The sequence below is a fragment of the Trichosurus vulpecula genome, chromosome 2 (assembly GCF_011100635.1).
Source record: "Trichosurus vulpecula isolate mTriVul1 chromosome 2, mTriVul1.pri, whole genome shotgun sequence".
Lineage (NCBI taxonomy): Eukaryota > Metazoa > Chordata > Mammalia > Diprotodontia > Phalangeridae > Trichosurus > Trichosurus vulpecula.
Window position 1 is genome coordinate 130,484,757 of NC_050574.1, and position 11,477 is coordinate 130,496,233.

Here is an 11,477-nt window from a genome sequence, read left to right on the forward strand (position 1 = left end):
ATTCTTTTTTTTAAATATATTTAGTTTTCAGCATTGATTTTCACAAGAGTTTGAATTACAAATTTTCTCCCCATTTCTACACTCCCCCCCACTCCAAGATGGTGTATATTCTGGTTGCCCTGTTCCCCAGTCAGCCCTCCCTTCTGTCACCTCACTCCCCTCCCATCCCCATTTCCCTTCCTTTCTTGTATGGCAAGATAAATTTCTACGCCCCATTGCCCGTGTATCTTATTTTCTAGTTGCGTGCAAAAGCTTTTTTTGTTTATTTTTGAACATCTGTTTTTAAAATGTTGAGTTCCAAATTCTCTCCCCTTTTCCCTTCCCACCCACCCTCCCTAAGAAGTCTAGCAATTCAACATAGGCCACATGCGTATCATTATGTATAACCCTTCCACAATACTCAGGTTGTGAAAGACTCACTATATTTTGCTCCTTCCTAACCTATCCCTCTTTATTGAATTTTCTCCCTTGACCCTGTGCCCTTTTGAAAGTGTTTGTTTTTGATTACCTCCACCCCCATCTGCCCTCCCTTCTATCATCCCCCTTTTTTTATCTTCTTCCTCCTTTTTTCCTGTGGGGTAAGATACCCAATTGAGTATGTATGGTATTCCCTCCTCAGGTCAAATCTGATGAGAGCAAGATTCACTCATGCCCCATCACCTGCCTTTTCTTCCTACAGAACTGCTTTTTCTTGCCATTTTTATGCGAGATAATTTACCCCATTCTATCTCTCCCTATCTCCCTCTCTCAATATATTCCTCTCTCATCCATTAATTTGATTTTATTTCTTTTAGATATCTTCCCTTCATCTTCAACTCACCCTGTGCCTTCTCTCTCTCAGTCTCTCTCTCTCTCTCTCTCTCTCTCTATATATATATATATATATATATATATATATACACATACATACATACGCATATATACACAAATATATATATACACATACACATATACATATATACACACTCACATATACATATATATACATAAACAGATATATACATATATACATATATACATAAACATATATGTACATATATACATACATATATATACATATATACACATATATATGTATATATATATATATATATATATATATATATATATATACACACACACACACACATATTCCCTACAGCTACCCTAATACCGAGGTATCATGAATCATAAACATCATCTTTCCATGTAGGAATGTAAACAAAACAGTTCAAGTTTAGTAAGTCCCTTGCAATTTCTTTTTCTTGTTCTTTTTCTTGATTACCTTTTCATGCTTCTCTTGATTCTTGTGTTTGAAAGTCAAATTTTCTATTCAGCTCTGGTCTTTTCACTGAAAAAGCTTGAAAATCTTCTATTTTATTGAAAGTCCATATTTTGCCTTGGAGCATGATACTCAATTTTGCTGGGTAGGTGATTCTAGGTTTTAATCCTAGCTCCATTGACCTCCGATATATCGTATTCCAAGCCCTTCAATCTCTTAATGTAGAAGCTGCTAGATCTTGGGTTATTCTGATTGTGTTTCCACAATACTCAAATTGTTTCATTCTGGCTGCTTACAATATTTTCTCCTCGATCTAGGAGCTCTGGAACTTGGCAACAATATTCCTAGGAGATTTCTTTTTGGGATCTATTTGAGGAGACATCTGTGGATTCTTTCAATTTCTATTTTGCCCTGTGGCTCTAGAATATCAGGGCAGTTCTCCTTGATAATTTCTTGAAAGATGATATCTAGGCTCTTTTTTTGATCATGGCTTTCAGGTAGTCCAATAATTTTTAAGGTAAGTATTAATCTCATCTCCATTTTAAAGGTGAAGAAACTGAGATCAACAGAGGTTAAATGACTGGCCCAGAGTCACACTGCTAGTAAGTGTTTGATGTTGGATTTTTTTTTTTAATGCAATTTATTTATTTAACATATTTGGTTTTCAGCATTGATTTTCACAACAGTTTGAATTACAAATTTTCTCCCCCTTTCTGCCCTCCCCCCCCACTCCAAGATGGCGTATATTCTGGTTGCCCTGTTCCCCAGTCAGCCCTCTCCTCTATCTCCCCCCTCCCCTCTCATCCCCTTTTCCCTTCCTTTCTTGTAGGGCAAGATAAATTTCTACGCCCCATTGCCTGTGTATCTTATTTTTTAGTTGCATACAAAAACTTTTTTTGTTTTTGAACATCTGATTTTAAAACTTTGAGTTCCAAATTCCCTTCCCTCTTCCTTTCCCACCCACCCTCCCTAAGAAGTTGAGCAATTCAACCTAGGCCACACATGTATTATTATGTATAACCCTTCCACAATATTCATGTTGTGAAAGGCTAACTACATTTTGCTCCTTCCCAACCTATCCCGCTTTATTGAATTTTCTTCCTTGACCCTGTCCCCTTTCCAAAGTGTTTGTTTTGATTACCTCCACCCCCATCTGCCCTCCACTCCATCATCCCCCTGCCTTTTATTTTTTTTTTTATCTTCCTCCCTCTTCTTTCCTGTGGGGTAAGATACCCAACTGAGTATGTATGGTATTCCCCCTCAGGCCAAATCTGATGAGAGCAAGGTTCACTCATTCCCCCCTCACCTGCCCACTCCCCTCCTCTCCTAGAACTGCTTCCTCTTGCCACCTTTATGGGAGATAATCCACCCCATTCTATCTCTCCCTATCTCCCTCTCTCAGTAAGTTACTCTCTCATCCCTTAATTTCATTTTATTTCTTTTAGCTATCTTCCCTTCATCCTCAACTCACCCTGTGTCTGCTCTCTTTCTTTTACATATATATATATACACATACATACACATACATACATATACACATAGATACATGCATACATATACATTCACTTATATATATACATAAACATATATATATGCATATATATATATGCATATTCCCTTCAACTACCCTAATACTGAGGTCTCATGAATCATACTCATCATCTTTCCATGTAGGAATGTAAACAAAACAGTTCAACTTTAGTAAGTCCCTTGCAATTTCCGTTTCTTGATTACCTTTTCATGCTTCTCTTGATTCTTGTGTTTGAAAGTCAAATTTTCTATTCAGTTCTGGTCTTTTCACTGAGAAAGCTTGAAAGTCCTCCATTTTATTGAAAGTCCATATTTTGCCTTGGAACATGATACTCAGTTTTGCTGGGTAGGTGATTCTAGGTTTTAATCCTAGCTCCATTGACCTCCGGAATATCGCATTCCAAGCCCTTCGATCTCTTAATGTAGAAGCTGCCAGGTCTTGGGTTATTCTGATTGGGTTTCCACAATATTCAAATTGTTTCTTTCTGGCTGCTTGCAGTATTTTCTCCTTGATCTGGGAGCTCTGGAATTTGGCAACAATATTCCTAGGAGATTTCTTTTTGGGATCTATTTGCGGAGGTGATCGATGGATTCTTTCAATTTCTATTTTGCCCTGTGGCTCTAGAATATCAGGGCAGTTCTCCTTGATAATTTCCTGAAAGATGGTATCTAGGCTCTTTTTTTGATCATGGCTTTCAGGTAGTCCAATAATTTTTAAATTATCTCTCCTGGATCTATTTTCCAGGTCAGTGGTTTTTCCAGTGAGATATTTGACATTGTCTTCCATTTTTTCATTCCTCTGGTTCTGTTTTATAATATCCTGATTTCTCATAAAGTCACTAGCTTCCACTTGCTCCAATCTAATTTTTAAAGTAGTGTTTTCTTCAGTGGTCTTTTGGACCTCCTTTTCCATTTGGCTAATTCTGCCTTTCAAGGAATTCTTCTCCTCATTGGCTTTTTGGAGCTCTTTTGCCATTTGAGTTAGTCTATTTTGTAAGGTGTTGTTTTCTTCAGTGTATTTTTCAGTATTTTTTTGGGTCTCCTTTAGCAAGTCATTGACTTGTTTTTCATGGTTTTCTCGCATCCTTCTTATTTCTCTTCCCAATTTTTCCTCTACTTCTCTAACTTGCTTTTCCAAATCCTTTTTGAGTTCTTCTATGGTCTGGGGCCAGTTCATGTTTTTCTTGGAGGCTTTGGTTGTAGGCTCTATGACTTTGCTGTCTTCTTTAGGCTGTATGTTTTGGTCTTCTTTGTCACCAAAGAAAGAATCCAAAGTGTGAGACTGAATCTGGGCGCGTTTTCGCGTCCTGGCCATATTCCCAACCAACTAACTTGACCCTTGAGTTTTTCAGTGGGGTATGACTGCTTGTAGATTACAGAGTTCTATGTTCTACATTTGGGGGGAAGGTGCCAGCTCTGTCAGAGCCGCACTCCTCCTTCCCCAAGGACCCCCAGTCCAGACTGGGCTCAGATCTTCGGCAGGCTGTGCACCCCTGCTGTGATCCGCCACTTAATTCCCCCCACCAGGTGGGCCTGGAGCCGGAAGTAACAACAGCTGTAGCTGCCCCACCTCCGCTGCCCCCGGGGCTGGAAGCAGAACCGCGAACTCCTTCCACTCCCGCAGCTTTTCCCACTAACCTTCTCCGCAGTCTTTGGTGTTTGTGGGTCGAGGGGTCTGGTAACTGCTCACGTATTCAGGGCGCTAGGGCCCCCTCTGCCCGGCTTCTGGTCTGGATCGTCCACGCCGCTCAGGCTGGGCTCTGCTCCACTCCGTTCCCAGCTCCGTGTGGAATAGGGCTCACCCAGAGACCATCCGGGCTGTCCTGGGCTGGAGCCCTGCTTCCCTCTGCTGTTCTGTGGGTTCTGCCGTTCTAGAATTGGTTCAGAGCCATTTTTATAGGTTTTTGGAGGGACTCGGGTATGGAGCTCACTCTAGTCCGTGCTTACCAGCCGCCATCTTGGCTCCGCCCCCCCTTGATGTTGGATTTTAACTCAGATCTTCCTGACTTCAGACCCAGTGACACATCTACTGCTTCGACCCGGCTGCTTCAGTGGACGAAAGAGTGTATCCAGCACAGAAATGATAATCTCAGAAAAAACTGAGGGGTAGAAGGACTGGAAGTCAGGGTACTACCATCCTTTTAATCAATCAGGTTCACATCTCTCACATACCCCTTTTTCTCTGCTCTCACACTGCCACCATCTTGGTGCAGGCCCTTAGCACTTCATAGTTGTGATATTTCATTAGCTCACTAGTTGGTCTACCTGGCATAAATCTCTCTCCACTCCAGTACATACTCCACTCAGATGTCACAGTGATCCTCCTGAAGTGCAGAACTGACCAGGTCACATCTCCCCCCAAACCCTACTCAGTAAACCCCAACTCAGATTTTTAATCACCTCCAGTATCAAACATAAAAACCTCTGTTTGGTATTCAAAGCCCTTCATAACCTGTCTACCCCTACCTTTCCAGTCTTCTTACAGCACCCTCCATGTACCCCAGTGACAATGGCCTCTTTACTCCTCCTAGAACAAGGCACTCCATTTCCCAACTCGGCATTTACACTGTCGGTCCCCCATGGCCAGAATATCCTCCCTTCTTATCTCTACCTCCTGTCTTTCCTGGCTTCCTTCAAATCCCAGCCAAATTTTCACCTCTACAAAAGCCCTTTCCTGATCTCTTTAAGTTCAGTGCCTTCCCTCTGTTGATTATTTCAAATGTTTTCTTATATATAGTTTGTTCATATATAGTTGTCTGCATATTATCACCCCCCACAAAACCGTGATCTTCTTGTGAATAGGAATTGTCTTTTGCTTTTTATTTTCCCAATGCTTAGCACAGTGCCCGACACACAGTAGGTCTTTAAAAGTTTTTTTACCGATGAAGAGAAGGATTAGAGTTGTAAGGCAGCGGGAGAGGTGGAATGACAATATACTATGATCAGAGAAGAGAATTTCAGAATTCATAAATGTGGGAAGGGAATATTTATGAATGATAACAAGGTCAACACTACATACAGCTGAGGTAGAGTGGAAAAGTGAGTCATAGTAAGAATAACTTGAGAAAATGGGAAGATGTGGTGTTTACAAGAGTATCAATATGCATTTTGAAATTTCCTACTATGAGAGCAGGCATTAAGGAGGAAAGAAAGATGGTGAGACAAGCACTGAACTTGCTGTGGAAAGACAAATATTGAAGAGATCAGTAGAGAACAGTTATAAGAATTTTGATCACAGATTAAATTAAGTTTAAAGGAGGACAGGTTACTGAATGATGTGATAAAGGGAAAGCCTGACAGTAGCAATGGGAAGCAAGGACTCTCCAACTCCTACATCATAACCAGTGAATCAGATGTTGGGAATGACGGTTCATGAGAGGTCTCATCATAAAATAACAACTAGAAGGAACAGTGGAGGGTCATAGCTTTCACAACTATAGTTAGGAAAGGAAAAAATTTATGATCCATTATGATTACTATAAAGATTTTAATTAAATTATTCAATCTAATGATGTTTTTATTTAATAGTTTTCAATGAGATATACTAATTCCTATCTGTATGTGGAAATGATTGATTTATTTTAAAATGTATCAACAAAAATTTTATAACAAAAAATAAAATAAATACTGAAAGAACACAGAACTTGGAATCAGGAGACCTGGGATCATGCCCTGACTCCGATTAGCTATATGACCTTAGACAAGTCACTCAACCTCCTTCAAAATAGGTTTTATTATTTGTAAAAGATGGAGTTGTACAAGTTGGCTTCTAAGGTCTTTTCCAATATAATGTAAAATCCACTTAAAAAAATTAAGTATTCAAGATGCTATGGAGACATCAGAATGAGTTAGCCCTAGTCAGCTGTCAGACAACTGGTGAAGTCCAAAGTAACCTTCAGGTATTTTTAAGCTTCCAAATAACTTTTCTAGTAAAAAAAAGTCTGGAAGTACATGCATACAAAAATGTGCGGCACAAACTACCATGACTAGTTTTGATTATATCATCCCATAAATGCTCACTAGTGGATCCACCCAATGTGCCAGAGGCCTTTTCTCAGGTTTTTTTTTTATCATTCCTTTGCTAAAAGTGCCAATCTCAGATTCAGCAATCCCTTCATTGTACTGCATGACAGGTCCAATTGATTTCCCAATTATATATCCTAGATTATATATTTTAAAAAATTTTCACATTAGTCATGTTGTAAAGAAGAATTAGAACCAATGGGAGGGAACCACAAAAAAGGAGAAACAAAACAAAGCAACAACAAAAAAGAAAGCAAATAGCATGCTTTCATTGGCATTCAGACTCCAAAGTTCTTTCTCTGGATGTGGATAGCATTTTCCATCATGAGTCTTTCGGAATTGTCTTAGATCCTTGTATTGTAGAGAAGAACTAAGTCTATCAAAGTTAGTCATTTCACAATGTGGCTGTTACTGTGTAAAATGTTCTCCTGGTTCTGCTCACTTCACTCAGCATCAGTTCATATAAGTCTTTCCAGGTTTTTCTGAAGTCTGCCTACTCATCATTTCTTATAGGACAATAGCATTTGATTACATTCATATAACACAATTTGTTCAGCCATTCCCCAATTGATGGGTATCCCCTCAATTTCTAATTGTTTGCCACCACAAAAAGAGCTGCTATAAATATTTTTGTACATGTGGGTCCCTTTTGCATTTTTTTTGTTTTTGTTTTTGTTTTTTTTTTTGGCAGGGCAATTGGGGCTAAGTGACTTGCCCAAGGTCACACAGCTAGTACATGTGTCGAGTGTCTGAGACTGGATTTGAACTGAGGTCCTCCTTACTCCAGGGCCGGTGCTCTACTCACTGTGCCACCTAGCTGCCCGATTTTTTCCATGTCACCCTACTCAAACTCCTGTGGCTTCCTATGATATTTAAGATCAAATAGAATGAATCTCTTTTTTTTTTTTGGAGAGGGGGAAGGCAGGGCCATTGGGGTTAAGTGACTTGCCCAAAGTCACACAGCTAGTAAGTGTGTCAAGTGTCTGAAGTCACATTTGAACTCAGGTCCTCCTGACTCCAGGGCCAGTGCTCTACACACTGTGCCACCTAGCTGCCCCTCCTTTTTGCATTTTTATGATCTTTTTGGGATACAGACCTAGAAGTGGTATTGCTGGATCAAAGGATATGCACAGTTTTATATAGCTCTTTGGCCATAGTTCCAAATTGTTCTACAGAATGGGTGGATCAGGAGGGGGGCAGAACCAAGATGGCAGTTGGAAAGCAGGGACTTGATTAAGCTCTCCCCCAGGTCCCTCCAAACAGCTGTAAAAATGTCTCTAACAAATTCTAGAGCTGCATAAGCCAAGAAATAACACAGGGAAGCAGGGCTCCCACCCAGGAAAGCCTGGATGGTCACCTGGAAGGGTCCATCACACGGAGCTAAGAGCAGAGCAGAGCACAGCCCAGCATGGGCCACGCTAGGACCAACCAGACCGGGAGCTGGGCAGAACAGGCAGTAGGGCCCTTAATCATTGGCTGTGGCAGTTACCAGACTTCTCAACCCACAAAGGCCAAAGACAACAAAGAAGGTTAGTGGGAAAAACTGCTAGAATTGAGTGAAAACAGTGTGTGGTCAGCCCCAGCCCAGGGGCACAGAAGTGGTGCAGCTCTGGGGCTGCTTCCAGAGCTACAGATGTGGTTTCTTCCAGCCCCAGGCCCACCTAGTGGGAGGAATTAAGTGGCGGATCAGAGCAGGAGGGCAGACCCTGCTTGGATCTGAGTCGAGGTCCGGGTTAGCAGTTCTTGGGGGAGAAGGAGAGCTGATGTGGCAGACCTTACTGTGTTGAAGTAGCTCTGAAAACAACAGTGCAGCCCCTAAAGCTTGAGACAAAGTACTGTCTACTCTACACGCAGTCATAACTTGACAAAAAGCTCAAGGGTAAAGTAGTTAGCTGGGAACACAAACAGGCAGTGAAAATGGACTCAGATCCAGACTCAAACTTTGGAATCTTTTTTGGTGACAAAGAAGATGCAAACATACAATGAGAAGAAGTCAACAAAGTCAAAGAGTCTACATCAAAAGCATCCAAGAAAAATATGAATTGGTCTCAGGCCATGGAACAACTCAAAAAGGATGTGGAAAAGCAAGTTAGAGAAGTAGAGGAAAAAAATGGGAAGAGAAATGAGAGTGATGAAAGAAAATCATGAAAAACATATCACTGACTTACTAAAGGAGACCCAAAAAATACTGAAGAAAATAACACCTTAAAAAATGGACTACCTCAAATGGCAAAAGAGTTGCAAAAAGCCAATGAGGAGAAGAATGCCTTCAAAGGCAGAATTGGCCAAATGGAAAAAGAGGTCCAAAAGACCACTGAAGAAAATGCTACCTTAAAAATTAGATTGGAGCAAGTGGAAACTAGTGATGTTATGAGAAATCATGATAATATAAAACAGAACCAAAGGAATGGAAAAAAGGAAAACAATGTGAAATATTTCATTGGAAAAACCACTGACCTGGAAAATAGATCCAGGAGAGATAATTTAAAAATTATTGGACTACATGAAAGCCATGATCAACAAAAGAACCTAGACATCATCTTTTAAGTAATTATCAAGGAAAATTGTCCTGATACTCTAGAGCCAGAGGGTAAAATAGAAATTGAAAGAATCCACCGATCACCTCTTGAAAAAGATCCCAAAAAGAAAACTCCTAGGAATATTGTCTCCAAATTCCAGAATTCCCAGGTCAAGGAGAAAATACTGCAAACAGCCAGAAAGAAACAATTTGAGTATTGTGGAAACACAATCAGAATAACACAAGATCTAGCACCTTCTACATTAAGGGATCTAAGGGCTTGCAATAAGATATTCCAGAGGACAAAGGAGCTAGGATTAAAACCAAGAATCACCTACTGTGTTGGCAACCAAAAATGGGCTCCTTAGCACTTAGTCAACAAGTGGCCTTGACTAGTTTGGCTTTTTTCCCCTGAACTGAATGCTGTTTGTATGTTGGACTGGAGTAAGCTTGTCGGCCCCTTCACCTTGCTTCCCTTGCTTAAGCTGATGGAAAGAACCTGTGCTTTCCCCGGCGTACCTTACACCCCCGCAGAAGCTGGATGGTTAAAAGCAGCTCCCGTTGGAGCCAGAGGCTGCTACAGCCACAGTCACAGCCACAGCCACAGCCACAGCTGAAGCAGGAGCTGCCAGTAGCAGAGCTGACCTACGGGAGGAAGCTGAACAAAGACTTCAGGCCAGTGGGTAATCTTTTTACCATAGAGGGGGAAGCATGATTTTGCTTTATGCAATCATGCTTCTCTGTAGCCTCCTGGTTACTCTTTCCAGGCGTACTTATTGGGCCTGGAAGCTTTTGATCAATATATCAAAATGGGGCTGCTGGTTCATGGGTTGGTTACTGTGGAGCCTAAATATATGTTTTGATTCTTCTGCCTTCTACTTTGAGAGTTTCTTATATCCGGCGGTTCCGAACCTTTCAGACATGTTTATGATCCTCTTTGAGATTATAAACTCTGCCCTCCTAATACATTTGGCGACGAGGATGGGATCGCTAGGTATAAGATCTCTATTTAGAAGCAGAACAATTTCAGAGGAAGAGATGAATATCCCAGGATGGGAGGATCCATTTTATTCCTCCCTAGCAAAAGAATTGGCTAAAAAAGCTGGACCCTGTGAAAACTGGGAACCAAGGCTACGGAGAGGAGATCCTAGGGATTTGGAAAAGTGTTTACAAGAAGTTGGGATTCAGTCAGGGGCATCACCATCTAGGCGAAGCTGCATAGTGTTATCAGCCTACCGGCTAATATATGAAAGATTGAGATTAAGTGAAAGACATGGGGGCACTCCTACCCCACAGCAAGAAGGGGAATCTCAGATAGCTGGAGACCAAACTGACTCAAATGAGAACTTTTCTATTAATGTGGCTAAGAGCAACAGGAGACCAAAAAAGCCCAGAGTGCATTTCAACCCAGCCCAGAAAGAGCCTGACTGCCTGCTTCGTCCTAGCCATGGTGGCAGAGGAAGTGAGTGGGGGGAAAATGAGACAATGTTAGGGGCTGAGGCACAAAACACTACTGGGGTTCAGGATGTCCCTCACACAGAGAATAGGAGATGGTTAAATGATCAGACAAGGGCTCGACCCATACAAAGGAGGAAGACAGAAACCCGAGGTGAAGATTCAGTTACAAGGGAAATTCAGGAAGATTTCTCACCGCAAGAGGTCACAGATATTTTGAGTAGATTCAGCCAAAGAATAGGAGAACCATTAATATCTTGGATGGTAAGACTCAGTGATCAAGGGGCCAGTGGAATATCAGTAGATAGGACAGACTGTATGAGATTCATAGGTATCAGCCATGATCCTCTAGTTCAACAAGCTTTTAGGGAACATCATCAGCAAGGAGATGGTGATAGCAGGACTTCTCTGTTGGCGTTAGCCGCTGTGGGATGCAATAAGAGATATGCTACTGATTCTATGTGGCCCACTGAGCACAGACCCTGGTATTCACTTAGAGATTGTATCATGAGACTAAAGGAGGAGGTGATGAAGACTGCCATTATGATAGGAACCGCAGACAAATATTACAATGATCCAATGGGACTGCCTCATAGGAATTTAATAATTAGGACAGCTCCCCCTGCTTATAAACAACTAATTTTGAATTTATTACTTGGAGAAGTAGGGAGCTGTCTTACAACAGTGATA